We start from the raw sequence: 17,543 nt of genomic DNA, 5'->3' as shown, positions 1-17,543 counted from the left end.
TTCAGCTTGCACATTAGGGTCAGGGTGTTGCTACCAACTGTTATCCACCTCCCAATCCATATGGAAAGAAAGAGACAGTGTTTTGAAGCAGACTCTGCTTTAGGTGAAACTGGGGGGGACAGGGAAGGTGGGGAGAGCTGTTGTCTGTACAGATGGAACAGTGAGGAACTCAGCAGTGTTTGGTTCTTGGCAGCAGGTTTGGTCTGCTCAATGCCCAACAACTGGTCCTTGCCTGGGTCATGACCATCACTAGGTGATGGAATTAATTACAGATCAACAGCTGGAGCTGAAGTCTTCAGCTGGATCCTCCAGGAAGGATCCTGCTACACCTGAGGAACTCCTTTCATCTGTTGGACAGATTCTCTGACTAGCTCACGCAGCCCATGGGGTTACCTGTGACGGTAGCGGGCATCCCTGAAGGACACTGAGAAGGTCTCCCGTGGAAAGCGGTGTAGGGTTCATAGAACAGCCCCTGGTGGGGATATGCTCAATCCTGAGGATGCATGGAGGTCTGAATGGAATAGCGTGATGGACATCCCAGGAGGCTGGGAGTGTGGATTTGGATCCAGGCACCAAGGCTTACTCACACCCTTGTGATAAGCCAGCCTGGGGGAGAGGCATGGAGTTATTTATCTGTTTGGCTGTAGACAAGGCAGTAAAAGGTGATCTTTGAGAAAGCTCAGAATAAGGAAACCTGAGTCAGAGACAGTGTCAGCCTCTTTCTCTTGCTATCTGTGCACCACTAAACAGGCTAATTCATCACTCTCTCTGGCTTATATAAAATTGCACTCTTGGATGTGACCTCCCTCACGGGACCCACTCCACCCACAGTACCTCCCTGACCTCATCTCCCCTCTCTCTTCTCCACCCGGCATCTCCCCTGCAATGTCTCTGCTCTCCTCCCGTCCTGCTGGCAGCCCCTCGCCGCCGGGGCCGGTGCTGAGCTTGCTCTTACCAAATCTGGCTCATGCCTGGGTTTTCATTTCCACCTGGGAGTCCCCTCCCCTACCTGCCTCTCACCTACACCTACAGCTTTCCCTCTCCACCACTTCCTGATCCTCCCTCTAAATATAGGCTGTGTGGTTTGGGAGTTGCCGAACAAAGGAACAAAAAACCAGTGGAAGGCTGTTGTTTCTGCTGATTTTCTCTTGCTTACCTCTTGCTTACCTAGAGAAATCACCTTTCACACAAAATCATGGTCAAGCACAACCCAGTCCTAAGCCAGAGAAGCACCAGCAGGGGTGGGATCAGCCATGGGGGAATCAGCTGGGATGGTCTTTGCAGGATACAGAGCACCGCCTACACTGTGTAAAGCCTCTGCTTCTGACCCTTCTGAGTTACTGTGCTATGTCAGCACTGTTACTGGTTACTGTTACTGGTGTTACTGGTAAGGAAAACAAAGCCCAGAGGTGGTCATCTGAGCAGCTGCTTCATCTTGTGTGGAACATTGTTCTCCACCAACTAAATCAGCATGGAATGGATTGACCTGGGTTGCTGCTGGGAAGCAGTTAAAATGTTCCTTGAAATGTCAAGGAACTAAAGCTGTCTTTAGGCATGACACCTCCAGTGTTTGATCAACATCTCTCTGGGGAAAAGGCCTCAGAAGAAATAGCAGCAACAAAACCTAAACATATTAGTATGTATATAAATATATGTATATTATATCTGAGGAATATAACTTGTCTGATATTAAAATCACAATGGGCAGGGGGGGAAAAAAAAACCCCAAGCTTTAAAGACACAGTGTCTTACATATCTGTCCTCTAGACCCCAAGGCTTGGCAGGTTGTTCTCATCTGCATTGGCTTGTCTGATAAAATATACTACCTTTATCTGTCCAAATTTCCTTTCTAGAAAGGAAACTGCACAACCTCTATGAATCCTATGGATTAAAAGATTAATGGAGCAATCCCTGGCCTTTGATTTGAGGGAAATCGACACGGTTTTGCAACACCTTTTGTTATGTCCTTGGTGTTGCAGGGTTGGATGCTACTCTGTAACCTGTACATCATCCTCCTTGTCTGTATTTCTTCTTTTCAGCTCCTCAAGTCACAAAGTTGCATGTCCTGGATTTCTTTGGTTTTTGCAGTGTGAAGAAAAAACCCCAAAGGCTCCATTCAAGAACCCTGTGTCAGTATCTTCCTTTGTCTTGGCATCAGGTCTCTGATTTCCCACTCTGCCATGAGAGCTGAGTTGTGTTAGTGACAGAAGCAGCTCTGTGAGCTGATAGTTATGGGCCAGTATCTATGGTGCACTTCACATGAAATGCCAAAAGCAGCAAATAGAGGAAGACAGAAACAAGACAGAAGAGCCAGGTCAGGATTTTTCTGTTCTTGATATCTAGCACAAACCTGGTGTCCTAGGTTACAATGTAAAACGTGCCCAAAGTATGTATTCTATCACCATCTACATGAAATATTGAAACTAAGTTGTGCACCACTGTTTCCCTTGCCCCCTCCCTCCAGACTATCTTCTGTTAATGGCCCATCAATGCCTTCCTGCATGACTCATAGATAACTCCCTCCAGGAGCTATCTCTGTTTAATGGACAATCAAGGACCCAAGGATAAAATGATATCAGTCCATTGTGAGATGCTCCACCCAGGGGGAGGAGCCAAGCATTCCCACCTGGATATAATCTGGCATCTGGGACAGCACAGGCAGCCCTACCCACTGAATTCCCAGAGGACAAGAGCTGCCAGACCTTTCTGTGGGAGCACTGCTTCAACAAGACCACTTCATCTGGACTGCTACCACCACAGTTTCAGGTTGTATTCTGACTCTGTCAGTGATCTTTTGTACCATTGCATGTGTTTTATTTTATTTTACTTTTTTTTTCTTCCTCTCCTATTAAATTGTTTTTTCTGACTTGGAGTCTCTCGCTGGTTTTGCCTTCAAGCCAGCACACCTGGTTATCCAGTATTATTATTATATTGTCACTTCCACTGAGATGGGCAAAATATAAGCCAGGATTGCCCCAGAGTTAAATTCTGCCCTTAGGTACCAAAGTAACAGGGATAACCTGTGATGAGTTTGCCAGTGTTCAAGACCTTTACTGAGCTCTGAACTGTCTGGCTTTACATCCTAATGATGACAATGAAACGTACTGAACTAAAAATTGTTTGATTTTCTACCAAACAGGAATGTACTGGAGCATCCACATAATAGTTATGTTGTGCTGGAATGTCCTGAATGACTGTTGGCTTTGAGGTGCTGGTTGGCATACATGGTTAAAGAAAATTTGGGGTTTTCATGCAATACATTGTCATGTTTTTAGCCCTTGGAGCTGATGCTGTGGTTCAGAGCTGGCAGCAGCAGTGGTGTATAACCATAAAGGTGTAAGTACAGGGGAAGGGAAACATAAAATGAAACTTCCCATGTTTCAGAGAGTGGAGGCATAGAATGAAAAATGCAAGACAAACTGGGAAAGAAAAGGGTTAGCCATTTAAAGGATTGAGTCAAACAAAATATATCTATGCAAGAGCCTCCCCAAGGAAGTCACTGAGACCACATTGCTTGGATCATTTAAAATTGGACTGTACAAAGTAATAGAGGAAATTCTGCAGGGAACAATCCTTCACTGGCAGGTGGGATGGACTCGATGACCTAATAAGCCTTTTCCATCGCTAAGTCCACAAGAAGAGCCTGTGACTAGTGCAGTATGGCTTTGCCCAGAGTTCCCATGTGTTGGCTGTGAGCAGAGCCAAGATGCACCAAACTGTGTTGTGTTTAAGTTAACTCTTTCTGTAGTTCTTTGGCCCCAGTCTGGTTCCTTTTTTAGCAGAATTTCTCTCCAGGCAGATGACTCTTTTACACTCCCTCCATTTTTTGGTATGTAAACATATTAAACCACATACTGTGTTATATATTGTCCTCAGAACAAGAGGGTAGGAAAAGAGACACTCAGCACCCATAACGATGGCTCTTGCCAATGGCCATGGACACAGAAGCAAGCCTGCATGAGAAGGAGCAGCCTAATGGTCTGAAGGAGGCTGTGGGCTGTTTGGGGGCTACAAAACCATTCTGGCACCACAAATGAACCCTTTGGATGCTCCAAGTTCACATTTTGGGACAGTGCCACAACCCACATCACCTAAGTTCCAAGACTGTGGGATCCTTTCTCCACAAGGGGTATTTTCCTACCATGAGGCTTTTAAGAGATACCAAGGCTGTTGCCATTTGTGCCCATCCCTCAGAGAAAGCCATTATCCTTGATCTTTTAGGTTCTGGTAAATACACAGCAGAAACCTGGTAAGGATAAAGGTGTTGGTGTTACCCAGTTGGCCAAACGTCTTTGTTTTCTACCTGATCCAGGCTGTGTGCTGTGGAGAGGGATGCAGCCTCTCCACCTGCCCCATCTGAAGCCCAGTGCTGGGATAGAGGTGACCCAGCTGCCCCTGTACTGACTGGTATCTCCCTGGTAGCTGCTGCACTGCTCTTGGGCCTTAAGCAGCAAAACTTCCACCCTCTCCTTACTGTTGCTGGGTTTTTTTTCAGGTTTTATCAGAGGAAAAACTCCCCTCCTATCTAGAGGCAGCGCTAAGGGAGGGATTGCAGTGACCAGAGCACACAGAGCACCAACAGCACATCCAGGAACAGGCCAGTGGTTGGAAAGCATCGGCAACAGGATGAGGAAATTTTGATTTGTACCAAAACCTCCATGTCCTGTCTCCATACTCCATCTCATGCCATGATTGCAAAAACCCACAGCTGTGTGAAGTGTCTCCAACATGAGTCATTCATGGCAGCTCTGTCCTGCACAGTGCACGTGAGGCACAGGTCTCTGCTAGGAAAGAAAATTTCCCTTCACAGCTTTTTAGACCTTTTAAATATTTGTTGTGATTGCTGTACTAATTAAATTCAGCTGTTGCAGGTAATATAACTCCTGACAGCTTTTTTCTTTCTTTCTTTTTAAGTTATTTTCTCCCTTTTAGAGGGCAAGTGAGCAGCACTTAAATGTATATGGACTGTCCACTGGGATGGCTGCTGGCAGAAATGCAGAGCTTTGGTTGAACTCTGAAGTCACAGCTTTAAACTCTGACAGTTTGCCTTTGCCCCAGATGGGGAGGGACGCAGCCACAGGGCTCTGATGGGAGGGCACAGACCACCATCTGCCTGGATTTCTCCTTCCAGTCTGAGAGACTGGGCAGCCAGTGCATGAGATGGGACGGAACAGTGTCCATCAGCTGAGCCCTTCCCTAGCTTGCTTTGTGTCTTTCAGGCCTCAGCACCATCAGTCCTGCAGTTGCTGAAGCAGGCTGTGCAGAGCAGAGCTCCCCTGCCACCTCCTCTCCTCCAGAGGGGTTATCCAACATCTAAACCTTCGGCAACGTGGTTCAGATTTGCTGGCAAATTGTGCAGATGAAAAGGCAGCGTCTTACAAGAAAACTGCATTTTTGTGGTCTTGTTCTGATGCTGTGCTGCGCCATGTGTGGGGTTCAGGTCTTCTCAGCGCTCACTTCAGGTTGTCAAGGAGAATTTCTGCTTGTCAAAAATGATTCGAAACGCCCTCCCTGTGTGTCCTCCAATGTTTTGAATTTTAAAGAGTAGCCCCGGGGCAGTATATTTAAAACATGATCTCAGGGAAACTGGTTCATTGCATTTGGGAGCCTAAAGACCGAGAATGACGACGATAAATAGACATTAGGGTTTGCAGAGTCACACCGAGGTCAGGCGCTCCCCCATGATTTGGGCAAGTATTGTCTTTCCTCGTTCAAACCCCAGCTGGGCGATGCCCATCCTGCCCTCCTCTCCCTGCCCGGGGCTGCCCCGATGCGGGAAGCTGCGGGCACGGGGCACTGGAGCCCGGCTGTCCCAAACTGGGCACTGGGCTGCGTTCACCCACCTGCACAAACCCCTTGATCTTGAGAGGGCTGGAGCACCTGCAAACCCCACCGCTGCCGCTGGGACCAGCGAGCACTCCCCAGTCTTTGAGAAAACCAACCCACTGCATTAGAGACTCGAGATTGGGGTGATAGCGGGTGATTGAGTTATTGCAACTTAATGAGCTGCTGCTCATCTGCCAAGCCGCAGCAGCCCTGTGTGTGTGCGTGCACGCACGCTCCCATTCATCCAGCCCCAGGATCTGAGCTAACAGAGCTCCTGCGGATTTGCACTGGCTTGGCAGCGATCCTCGGACCAGTTACCAGGCACTGCTGGTGCGTCCTAGCCACTTGAGTTCGAACATCTCCCCTCGAAACACAGCCGCGTATTTTGTGCTCCCAGAGCTCAGATGGGGGAATGGAGAGGGGATGAAACTCCTTTGTCTATTAGGCAATCCGGCTCTTGGTTTATTCTGAGTTTTGGAGTACAGCAGTGTGTTTGGAGAGAGGCAGAGCTCCTCTGGAAATTCGAGTGGAGCTACATTTGCATTAGCAAAGTTCGAAACCATCCTAGCAAATGCCACTGAGTATGTGAGTGAATTGCAACCTCCAAGCCTCCTTCAGGTGACCCCAAAGCCTAGGTTTGCCTTCAGGGTGTTAATTGCACTAAGAAAGAGTGGAAGGACTTTTGTGAGAGTTGGTTCTGGCTCCTTATTCCAATTCTCCTTCAATATGGCTCTTAGCTTCTGATTAAAGCCCATCCACTGGTGAAACAGGAAGGAAAAAAAGCCTAGACTTACTTTCAGGTCCCTGCAGTGCTTGGCTCTCCACAGATATCTGTGACTGAGCCATCACCCAAAGAGTCAGGGACAGCAGAATCTGCCTGGGCAATGAGCCATTGGTTTGTCCCATGCTTCAAAGAAGCCTTCTGTGTGCTGAAGAGGCCAAATAATATTTTCTCCCCCACAATTTTTTTTTAACTTCGGGCACCTTTGCAAATGACTTCTGGCGGGGATGGAGCCCCTGAGTGCCAGAACACCACGGGAAGAGGCTGCTCTGTGATACTGCCAGCCTGAGGAGGAGGAGGAGGAAGCGCTGGAAATCCCCTAAGCATGCCTGTTTTCTCAAGACGCCCAACTAAATTTTGCAAACTCAGAAGACTTTATATAACTTGGTTTAGTCAGTTCAGAGGTTTAAGGCACTTGGCTATGCATCTGGATTGCATCTTGGGGTTGGGTTATCCAAAAAAGAGCTCCGGCAGAGCAGCTGGAAATTCAGCCATTGCTAGCAAAACCAAAGGAATACAAGACCATGGGAAAGGAGTTCCTTCTTTGCTATTTGGTGTGCTGGACTTTGGATTTAAACCCATGATCTACCTCAGTACTTGTCAGAGGCATCAGGTGGTGGAGGAAAGGCAGGGAGTATTTCAGGCAGCTGGATGTGCCACAGCCCACTGTCACCTAACCTGACATGCTGGCTTGTGCCAGTGAAGGAGCTTAAACGACCTCATTGAACTGTCTGTGTCACCTGAGAATTTTCAGAGCAAGAAAAAAAATTGATGTACAATTCCTGAATGTGCAAATAACTCTCCCATCAGTGCTGCAAACAAAACAAGCACAGCTTTCTGCCACGGTGATTTCTGCACCAGCGCCCAAGGGCTCCACTCAGCCTTCCCAGTCTGCAAATCTTGGCCTTAAAAAGCCCTGAAATTAAATGTTTCAAGTTGAAAAGTCCAAGTCGGTTCAAAATAGAAACAAAGAAAGTTAATTTTAAGAGCCCTTTAATTTTTAGCCCGTAAAAGCCAAGAAACTTGTGTATTGATGAGACAGTGCCTCAAGACAATTGAAACCCAGCTCAGCGCCCTACTGGGGTGTTGACTATCCTTAGGTCTCGTTGTGTTCAAGAGCTGATAGAGATCAGCCCCTCCAAGGTCTGAACCTTTAACCATTTGCCATGTTTTGCCTCACAGGCAGCTGCACTTCAGCAGTGGGTGAAACGATTTCTCTTTGTCTGAAAGGGCAAATTCTTCCCTTTAGATGTTTGTGCTCACCTCCCATTAACTTTGGTATGAGCTGAGCTCATGCTTCCAAGAGCAAAATTTGGCTTATAATTTCTGCATGCTTGGGGTTCCTCTGGGTACCATATAAATGTAAGATACTGTGATTCAGTGCTAAAGAGCAGAGAAAACGCAAACTCCCAGGAGACACCGTCAGAGAAAACCATATAGAACTCGTGTTTAAAACAAAAATGAAATAAAGGAGAAAGATTAAGAAAAACAATTGAGATTCGTTCCAGAGGTGGTTTTACTGCAAGCCAAGGATGAGAGCGCACATCTCCTCTGTGATCGCTGCCCCAGCTCTGGTGCGTTCTGGGCCATCGGCTCAGGCGCAGTTTGGGAGCGTTATTGAAAACTCCTTACCTCCTGTATTTTCTCGGTTTTAATCAAACTCACTGTGCTGCCAGAGGTGTTTCATTTACCAGGAGAGGGGTCAGGGAGGCAGCCCTGAGCAGCAGGAAATAGCAAATGCAGAACTGTTCCTCCATGCTTGGAAGCTCTCTGAAGGCAAGCAGTGCTTGGATGTTCATTATTGCCTTCCCTGCATCCCACACATATCGGGGGCACCCTGCTGTCTCCCCTGAGGACTCAGTGTGGCATGAGAGGGCAATCAAAGGTTGCTGGTTTTGGGAATTTTAGTTACCGTCTTCCAATTTCACTAACCAGCTCTGTGCCAGTGAAAAGAGCTAACAGTGCATGTATTCTATAATTCTGTTTTCTATCTGCTGCCATTTTAGAGTTTCTTGGCTTGTTATATCTGTCATAAAATTACTCTATTATATTCTCCCCTCTGTTACATTTTCCCATCTTTACAGGGGGACATTGCATGATGCACGTGGGCTAATTTAGCTTTAAAATAATTGTAAGTCTGTTGTTTATGGAAAACGAGTGCTGTATTTGTGGAACAACATGTATCTTCTCCATAGCACCAAGGAGAATGTCAGAAGTCTGTAAACCCAAATGTCAGCAAATGGACAGAGCTGCTCTCTCCTCTCTTACCCCAGCCTTTTGCCTTCATTTGTAACCTCATCTACCTAAGTTAGAGCTGCAATTGTTCAGTACTTCAGTGATCCCCTCTGCATTCTCAGTGCTCAGCTGAGGGACAGATTCTCCACTGGAGCAGTGCACTGCCTTTGGTGGTGAAGCCATTCGAGCTCTGGGTTCAAACTCAGCCGTAGCAGATTTGATTTCACACACACATACCAGATAATACACACACCATGAATAACCAGGTGGATCTGCTCTTCTTTCCTTTCCTTTCTTCTCTTGTCATTGATTCTTCTGATTCTTCTGTTCAGCTCAGTCAAAGCCTCTTGATTCAACTCTTTCTCATAGCAAGTGTCTATTGGGAAGTGTGAGCTGTCCCCAGTCTCCTGCTCCCAGCACAAAATCTGGGCTGTGACACCATGGTCTGGGAAGGAAGCAGGCTCTGAGTACATACTGGGGGTTTAAGAAGGCTTTCTGAAACTCCTTCTCTGGGTTTTTTTGCTTTTTCATTCCCACTTTTTATTGCAATTTGCATGGCCACTGATGGCACCATCATCCCATGTTTTTCAATATTTATGCGATGTATATTAAAGACTTGGTACTGTTAAATTATGCATATTATTAGATGAAATTGAGTGTTCGAACTGGGTGTTTGGTGATCCCAAGGGGATTCTGAATACACAAAATCTTGTTTTAAGAAAAAAAAATAGATATTTTCATTTCAGAGTCCCATTTATGTAAAATTCACCCCCTTCTTCCCTTCACCTGTCCTTCCTGCCCCCAGGTGTAATACATTGCACTTTTAAAATATAATTTTATCTGCAAGAGAGGAACCAGTAACTTCTCCAAAGAGTGTGCAGAGGGAGCCCTTTCCCATCACACCAGTGACCACTGGTGTCACCAGAAGGCACGAGAGCATTTATGGAAGGGATCAGGTTTGCACCAAATGACTCCAAGCAGTGATGTGGGCATCCTGTCCCTGTCAAGACTTGTGAACAATGTGGAATACCCTTTATGTGGGATTCAATACCTGACTCTGAAATGCAGGGATGTAGCTGTTAGCTGTGCTCTGGTCACAACTGACTGGGAAGTCTGGGTGCATTTTCAATCTCTACCATTACCCAAGAAATTGATGGCAACAGATTCAGAAAAGGAACTCCAGGTTTCCCATTTAGAATAATTTTCATCTGTTGATTGTGGTGAAAAGGTTAAAAACCAAAAGAGGGGTTATGTCAATACTCCACCGGACCAGGGCAGCTCCAGGTGTCTCTGTGTTGCCTCCCCTTTTCTCTGGCACTAGGTGCCTCTCTGGTGAAAGCTGTCCTGCAGCCTGAGCAAAGGGAATGAACAATTACACACAAAACTGTGGCTTGTGCTGGAATTTAGCTTGATGAAGACCTCAGACTGAACTAGCAAGTGGGTTTTGTTTGAACCCTGCAGCCTCCATGCTCAATTCTTTATTAACTTTTTCAATATGTTCTGTTGCAGTCAGGCAACAATATGGGAGCTATCTTGCAGCTAATTTAACACCTGTAAATTCCCATGGCTGGTAATGAAACCTTGTATAGGCTAGTAGGTGAAGCATTTGCTTCATATATCAAAGGTCATTAGTTCAGTATTTGTTAACACTGTGGCTTTTATTAAATTTTTCCGTGATTTTTTTGCATCAGCGTGCTTACAGCCTGATTAATTCTTCTGCTTCCCAAAGCTAAATAGGAAAAATGAGTATCACCTGACCCAGAACTTGGTACTAAATTATTTGTTGAAATCTGAATTAGCCTGCTAGAAATTATACTTCCAAAGCTCCTCACTCATTCAGGGACAAGCAGATTGGGAGGCTGTGTGAGAAAGGGGAAAGAGGAGGCAAGCTTCTTGCAGCAGGAAGCAATGGCTTTGGATTACTTTTGTGCCTCCCAGTATTTAAATTAATCTGTATGGCATATTCAAGAGCTTGACACCTCTCTACTATCACGTATATATTTTTATTACCTGGCTTTCCCAATTTTGCTTGTTTTTTGTTAAGGTAGTTTACATTTTGGACTATTTGGAGGCAATCCTTGTGAGAGAGAAGATGGCGAAGAGGAGACACAACCCACCACAACCAAACCAAATAACCTGCCAGTAAGAGATGCCCTTCCTCAGTGTCCTTGGACACGCTGCCTAGTGCTGGATGGGGTATGAAAGCCCCTGATTTAGGGATGGTCTCCAATAGTGATCCCTTTGCTCAGGCTGGCTGGTCACAGTCACACAAGGCTCATCACTGCCCTGCCCAGTGCTGCTGCTGGAAGTGCTCCTTCCCTGAGCAGGCTGTGTCATCCCTGCTGCACTGCCTGTGCTAAAAACAACTGACACAGGCAGCTCCAAGCCCCACAGCTGCTTTTTCTGGATGTTTTGTCTCTAAACTGACCCTTTCTCAACCCTGTCATGGGTTGGGTCCACCACAGTAGCCAACTTTTCAAAACACAACCAGCACAAAGCAACAGTGTAATGAAAGCAAGCAGCTTCTGGAGATGAAATCACAGGGATTCTGCAACCAGATAGGATGCTGCAGCTCCTGGGAAGTGCTGAGTGTGTGCTTTTTCACCTGGGAAGGTCCTGGCATGGATGCTGTTTATCAAAATACCAACTCATTGAAACACAGCTGGAAGTGCTGTGAAGTCAGAAGCATTGAATGAAGCACTGCTGTCTCCAGACTGCCTTGTCTCTGCTGGCTTTTCCAGAGAAGGGAAATCAGTGGGCTCAGAATGAGCCCTGAACACAGAACTCACCCAGTGGGGTCTGACTCTCTCAAGAACCCTCTCTTGGGTTATGTAACAAAAAAAAAAAAAAAAAAAAAAAAAAAAAAAAAGAGTATTCTATTTCATCTGTTGAAAACCGTTGGGGAGATCTTTTTTCCTTATCTCTTGTGACTCCAGGGGGGAGGGGGGCCGATAATGGCCCAGCCATTAAACCCAGGTGGGACAGTGTTTCTTATCTCTTTCACCACCCCTCCATCCTTCAGGGGGACATATTCTGATAATGGGCCATTAGGGCCCACCAGTGACACGACACATTCCATCATCCCATTGGGAGATGTTCCACACGGTGGGGAGGAGCCAGCTGTGCCTAGCTAGATAAAAACCGGGACTGAAGGACACAAGGCATCTGGTTTTTTCGCTGGTTCCTAGGGGAAGATCAGACCAATCTCGCCACCACTGGACTTTCTAAAGGACCATCTCTACTCCACAGAGCCACATCAATAAGGAGGACTTATTTGGACTGCTTCCATCACCCTGACCAACAGGGTGCCAGGTTGTAACCCTGAACTCTGTCAGGGTTTTCCAGGATTTTTGTTTGCTTGCTTTCTTGTGTGTGGTGGTTTTTTTGTTTTTTGGGTTTTTTTTTGTTGGTTTTTTTTTGTTTGTTTGTTTTTGGGTTGTTTTTTTTTTTTTGTGGGTTTTTTTTTTGTGTGTGTGTGTGTGTGTGTACTACTGCATTTGTATATTTTTTTTTAAAATATTCCTAGTAAAGAACTGTTATTCCTATTCCCATATCTTTGCCTGAAAGCCCCTAATTGCAAAATTATAATAATTTGGAGGGAAGTGGGTTTACAGTCTCCATTCCAAGGGAGGCTCTAGCGTTCCTTGGCAGACAACTGTCTTTCAAAACCAAGACAAACCTTCAGCCAGAGCTGCCCAGCCTTTCCCTGCCAGCCAGCCTGGAGTGATTCTGGATTCTGCATCTCACAGTAGGTGCCACTCCTCACAGCCCCTCTCCCAGAACCTGCCGATAATGATCCGGTTATCAGCAGAGAGAAGAGATCCTAGATGCATTCTATAGACTCCCTATTAATTTAATCTAAAATAAGATGAGCTTTTTATTAACTTTTATGCTGCAGCATTTTATAGAATATTAGGTTCTTTCTAAGACACACATGATGGTTTTTATTCATATCTGCGTCAGCCTCAGAGCTGGCTTTGTGATGCAATTCGTTAATTCACAACTGAAATGGCTTTCTCATTCTACAACATTTAGATGCCAGATATTTTCTACAAAGTTTAATAAAGTGTGTTTTGTACTTCATCACTCACTGTACTACCAGGCAGCCACATGGATATATTCCACAGGAATATTCAGCTTGCAGAGTAAGAACACCACCCCCTGAGGCACACACCTCTTTTAGACAAAGGAAAAGAAAATTGTTAGCAAGTCAAAGGTGGTCCAAAGTCATCAGCAGCTTCTGTCTGTATTCTGAATAATGTAAATACGATTTGCCATAGTTCATACACACAGATAATGTCAGACAATTCATTTATGCTCAAATTATAAACATTTGAGGAACATGACCACCAAACCCACACTCATGCTAAATAGCAGCAAAGCCTGAGAAGGGCTCCGCTTTTCAGTGATGGGGCCGCTGCACCCATTGGCTTGGGAAGAGCTGCCCTGGGACACCCTGTGCTAAATGCCACCTCATGTGCTAATGTCTTCCCTTGCTAATGCCAATCCCCGTGCCAGTGCCACCCTTGCTGGGGTCAGATGGGTCAGTGGTTGCATTGGCAGCCTCAGCAACCTCAATTGTTGCAGCAGCAGCAGCAGCTGTGCAGAGACTGACACCATGACCCAAAGCTCAGCTGCAGAAGGAGTTTGAGTGTCCAGACATGTCCTGCCCTGCTCTCAGTGGGGCATGGGAAGGGCAGAAGCAAGAGGGGGGTGGGGTGTGGGTATGTATGGGCGTGTGCCTGGGGAAGCTCAGCAGGAAATTCTCCATGGAAAGGGTGGTCAGGCATTGGAACTGCCCAGGGAGGTTTGGAGTGCCCATCCCTGGAGGTGTCCAAGGATGGCGAGGAGGTGGCACTCAGTGCTCTGGGCTGGGGATAGGGCGCAGCTGGGACTCGATGGGCTGGAAGGATTTTTTTCCAACCCTAATGATTCTATGTTTCAATGATTCCATGTGCATACATGTGTGTACTTGTGTGTGAGCACACCTGGCCCAGGTAGCCCAGAAACAGCAGTGGAGAACCAGAAACACCAGCCAAAGAACAAGTGGACTTTTTTCCCTCTGAGCTGGGCACAGAGTAGCACCAAGAGCCCAGGAGTCCCCTGCCCTGGCAGCCCCAGGCCTGGGTGCCAGGCAAGGCCCACGGCCACATGCTCCACATGCTCCACGAGGATCACCTCCAATCCTGCCTGGCTGTGCGCACATCTCTTTACCCATTCTCCCAGCCCTTCCCACAGCTGCCAGATGAGGAAAGGATGCTGGATCCAGCACTGGTTAGAACTGGGCTTATTAACTTGACCAGCACATACCAACTCACCCCCAGGGCAGAAGGACCAGGCTCTTCCAATCACAGCCACAGTGAACAGCGGTTGGAAGTTCCTTCTAATTAGGGAATTTAATGGTTTTAATTTAACAAAAGCTTGGTTTTGTTGCAATTTCCCCACATGTGTTTTAAAAAGGCCTGAAAAGATGCAGGCCAGCCCTTCCACCTCTTCACTGGCAGAGCCAGTGCTGTGCCAGGGCTGGCCCGAGCATCCCACTGGGTTCAGACAGTGCCTCCCCCTGCAATGTTTTGATGTGCACTTTTCAAAGCATTTAAACCCAGATAGAAAATTCATATTTGACAGTGTTTCTGTCTGGTTGAACTTCTGAAGTCTCTCCATTTCTCCTCAGATGTAGAGAGCCCATGAGCAAAAAGCCAAGCTTTTTCCACAGCTTATGTTCTTGTAAAAACAGCTCCAAGTGCACACATTCTGCTCCTCGCTCCAGCCAGGCTCTGCATGCCAAGTCAAGTATTTATTTTCATTACTTTTGAGACCACCAAAATTAATGTATCTTTCAGACAGGAAGAATTTTATTTATTATGGTGGATTTGAATCCAAGAGATGAAAGAAGAGCACCGTGCATCTCAAAAGCAACTGAGCCTGGAATCAGGAGGAGACGGCCCGACCTGAGCTCCCCTCCCTGGCAGCAGCCCCCTCCAGCCCTGATGTGTTTCCATATAGATGGGCCACAGCTCCCTGAAACCCTCCAAAACAACACCGTAAATCCTGCCACAGTTACAGTAGCAAGGGCAGGTGTCACTGCTTTAATTAATTCCCCATTTTCCTGAGTCACCGGTGTATCTCCCGGTTAATGGCACAGGTTGGGTGGAGTGTGAACCTTCTGGAGGGAATCTGCTCATCCCTGGGGAAAATCATCCAGAGAGAAAACAGATTAATTTTTCCCTTTTTCATGCTCTGATCCCTGAACTCCTGCTACTCACTGAGTGATCTCACCAGTATTATGCAGGTGTTGTCTACTATTTTTTGCTGTTTGTCACAGTATTGTTGTTTTTCTCTCCTTCTGAAATCCACCCCAACACTGCAGCACTGGAACTGCTTGGTGTAAAAGAGCTGGGAGCTGTGTCCTTGAGCCAGCACTGTGCTCTGCAGTGGACTTCATCAGGAAGTCCAGACCCAGCAGGATTTTCCCTCTGTTTCCCTATGGATCCCATCATGAGCTTCCTTGAAAGTGTAGAAATGAAATCCTAGCTTGTTAAAGGAAAAAAATGCTGCTTATGTTCCTTTCCAATGTGGCTGGAGTTCCACCAAAACATTGCCCACGTAATTTTGCCCATTAGGAAGAAAATGGATTACAACTGTATAACAACTTCAGAAAATATAATTTCACTTCTAGACCAGAGCCAGTCACAAGATGGATTGGGCTGGTCATCGACACTGGTAATTTTTAGGTAAAAATATCCTACTGAGAAACCTCATTAATGCCACTGCACTCAAGGCTCTTCCACACAGAAAGGCAGCTGGGTTGTGTCATAGAGATGAGAGGAAACTGTGGTGGGACTGAGACAGGGACAAAATCCATGAGAAATTAGTCCAGGAAGTTTAACATCTCATAAAACAACTTGCTGCTTCTTCCATGAAACTCACTGAAGTTTCAGACAAGCCTTAAATGCCTAACAAGGCACCTGGCCCCAGATGTCCTGCTTGAAATAATGCCACCTTGCTAGTCCTTGAGACAGAGCATCAGATCCCTCTCAGGCTGTATTTGATACGATTTCTCTTTGCAGAACTTTCAGTGGAACTGTGGTGTTTAGTTGCTTTCATTGTCTCTGATAACAACTCAACCCTGGTCCCAGTTCTGTAAGAGAGTGAAGAAAAAGAGCAGTGTATTGGACATCCAATAAAGGAGAATTTCTAGTATCCACAGTTAGTTTGAATTCAACTTTATTGTTTACTCTTAGGTCTCTGTAGGATAAAAAATAAGGAATAAAATATTTCTATCACCTCAGCCTTTCGCAAAACATTTTGTTAAAGCCTCTTAAACACTAGGGTCACTAACTTTGACATGATCTCACAATTTGGTTTCATCATATTTTAATTGCAAATGATATATTGCAGGGCTCACAGAGAGTGAGAAGCTGGGACTAGGCAACATTAAACCCCTGCTTTTTTTCAATTCTCCAGCCAGATGTACTGCAGGCAGGTGCAACACAAACTCCCAAATACCCTGCTAACGTAAGGAGAGCTTGACCTAGAGGAACTGATGTGAATGGGCTTTTCAGCCAGCATGCTTATTCAGTGCTGGCTGGGGAAAGGCTGCCAGCCCCGGCACGCGGTGCCAGAAGCGTGGTGGTTTTTTTAATGCAAAGTTGCAAAACCACAAAACTCATTTTTACTAGTGACCTTTTTACCACTAATTGTCAGGGTATTAAAAAAAAAAAAAAAAAAAAAATAAAAGAGAGAGAGAGAGAAAGAAAAAAAAGAAGCTACTTTGGTCAGGACTGAATTGACATCCCAGAGACACTACCCCAGCAGCTGCTCCCACACCCCACGGCTGCTTTCCCAGTGTTTGCATCCAAACCCAACTGGGTCCTGCCTGGATGAGTCAGACAGCTTTCTGTGTTGTTTAAATTTTTTTTCTTGCAAAGCAGCTTTTGATTGTGAAATAAATCACTAAAAAATAGCTGCAGTGTGGACAGAGGGAGCAGAGTCAGGGTGGAAGTGCAGTCAAGGAGGGCCCTAAGGCTTTGTCTGCACCAAATGCTGTGTGAAGGTGGCTGCTTTCCCCCTTTGCCTTCACTGTCTCTTTCTCCCTAAGAACACACAGGCCTATTTTGCCCAGGTCCTAAAGTTTTTTGACACATGCCTAGTCAGTAGCTACAGCTGGATTCACTGTCCCCTTGAGAGTTCAACCAGATCTTGAACTCTTCTGCCCAGCTTTTAATTCTGATTCATTCCCTGATTTCATTAGAATTGGCAACATGTAAGAGGTGTGTTTGTGAACAGAGCCTGGACTACTTTTTCCACCTCCTCTGCCGAGCATTCTACAAAGGGACTGAGCCAAGGCTCAGCTGGGGGCAGAGGGACTCTCAGCCAGATGACCTTTCAAGCCCATCCAGTTCCACACTCTCCACACACTTTCATGGAGAATTCCAATTTCAAGTGAAAAAAGGAGACCAGTCTACGTTGACAAGTTCCAATAAATTAAAACAACTCAATGTTCTTGGCCTGCTTTATTTATAATTTTTGCCATGTTGCAGTTTTATTGAATTATAAGGGTTTGAAGGGATCTTAAACATCACCTTGTTCCACCCCAGCCATGGCAGGGACACCTCCCACTGTCCCTGGCTGCTCCCAGCCCCAGTGTCCAACCTGGCCTTGGGCACTGCCAGGGATCCAGTGGCAGCCACAGCTGCTC

The sequence above is a fragment of the Hirundo rustica genome, chromosome 14 (genome assembly GCF_015227805.2).
Source record: "Hirundo rustica isolate bHirRus1 chromosome 14, bHirRus1.pri.v3, whole genome shotgun sequence".
Taxonomy (NCBI): Eukaryota; Metazoa; Chordata; class Aves; order Passeriformes; family Hirundinidae; genus Hirundo; species Hirundo rustica.
This window is presented reverse-complemented; position numbering follows the sequence as displayed.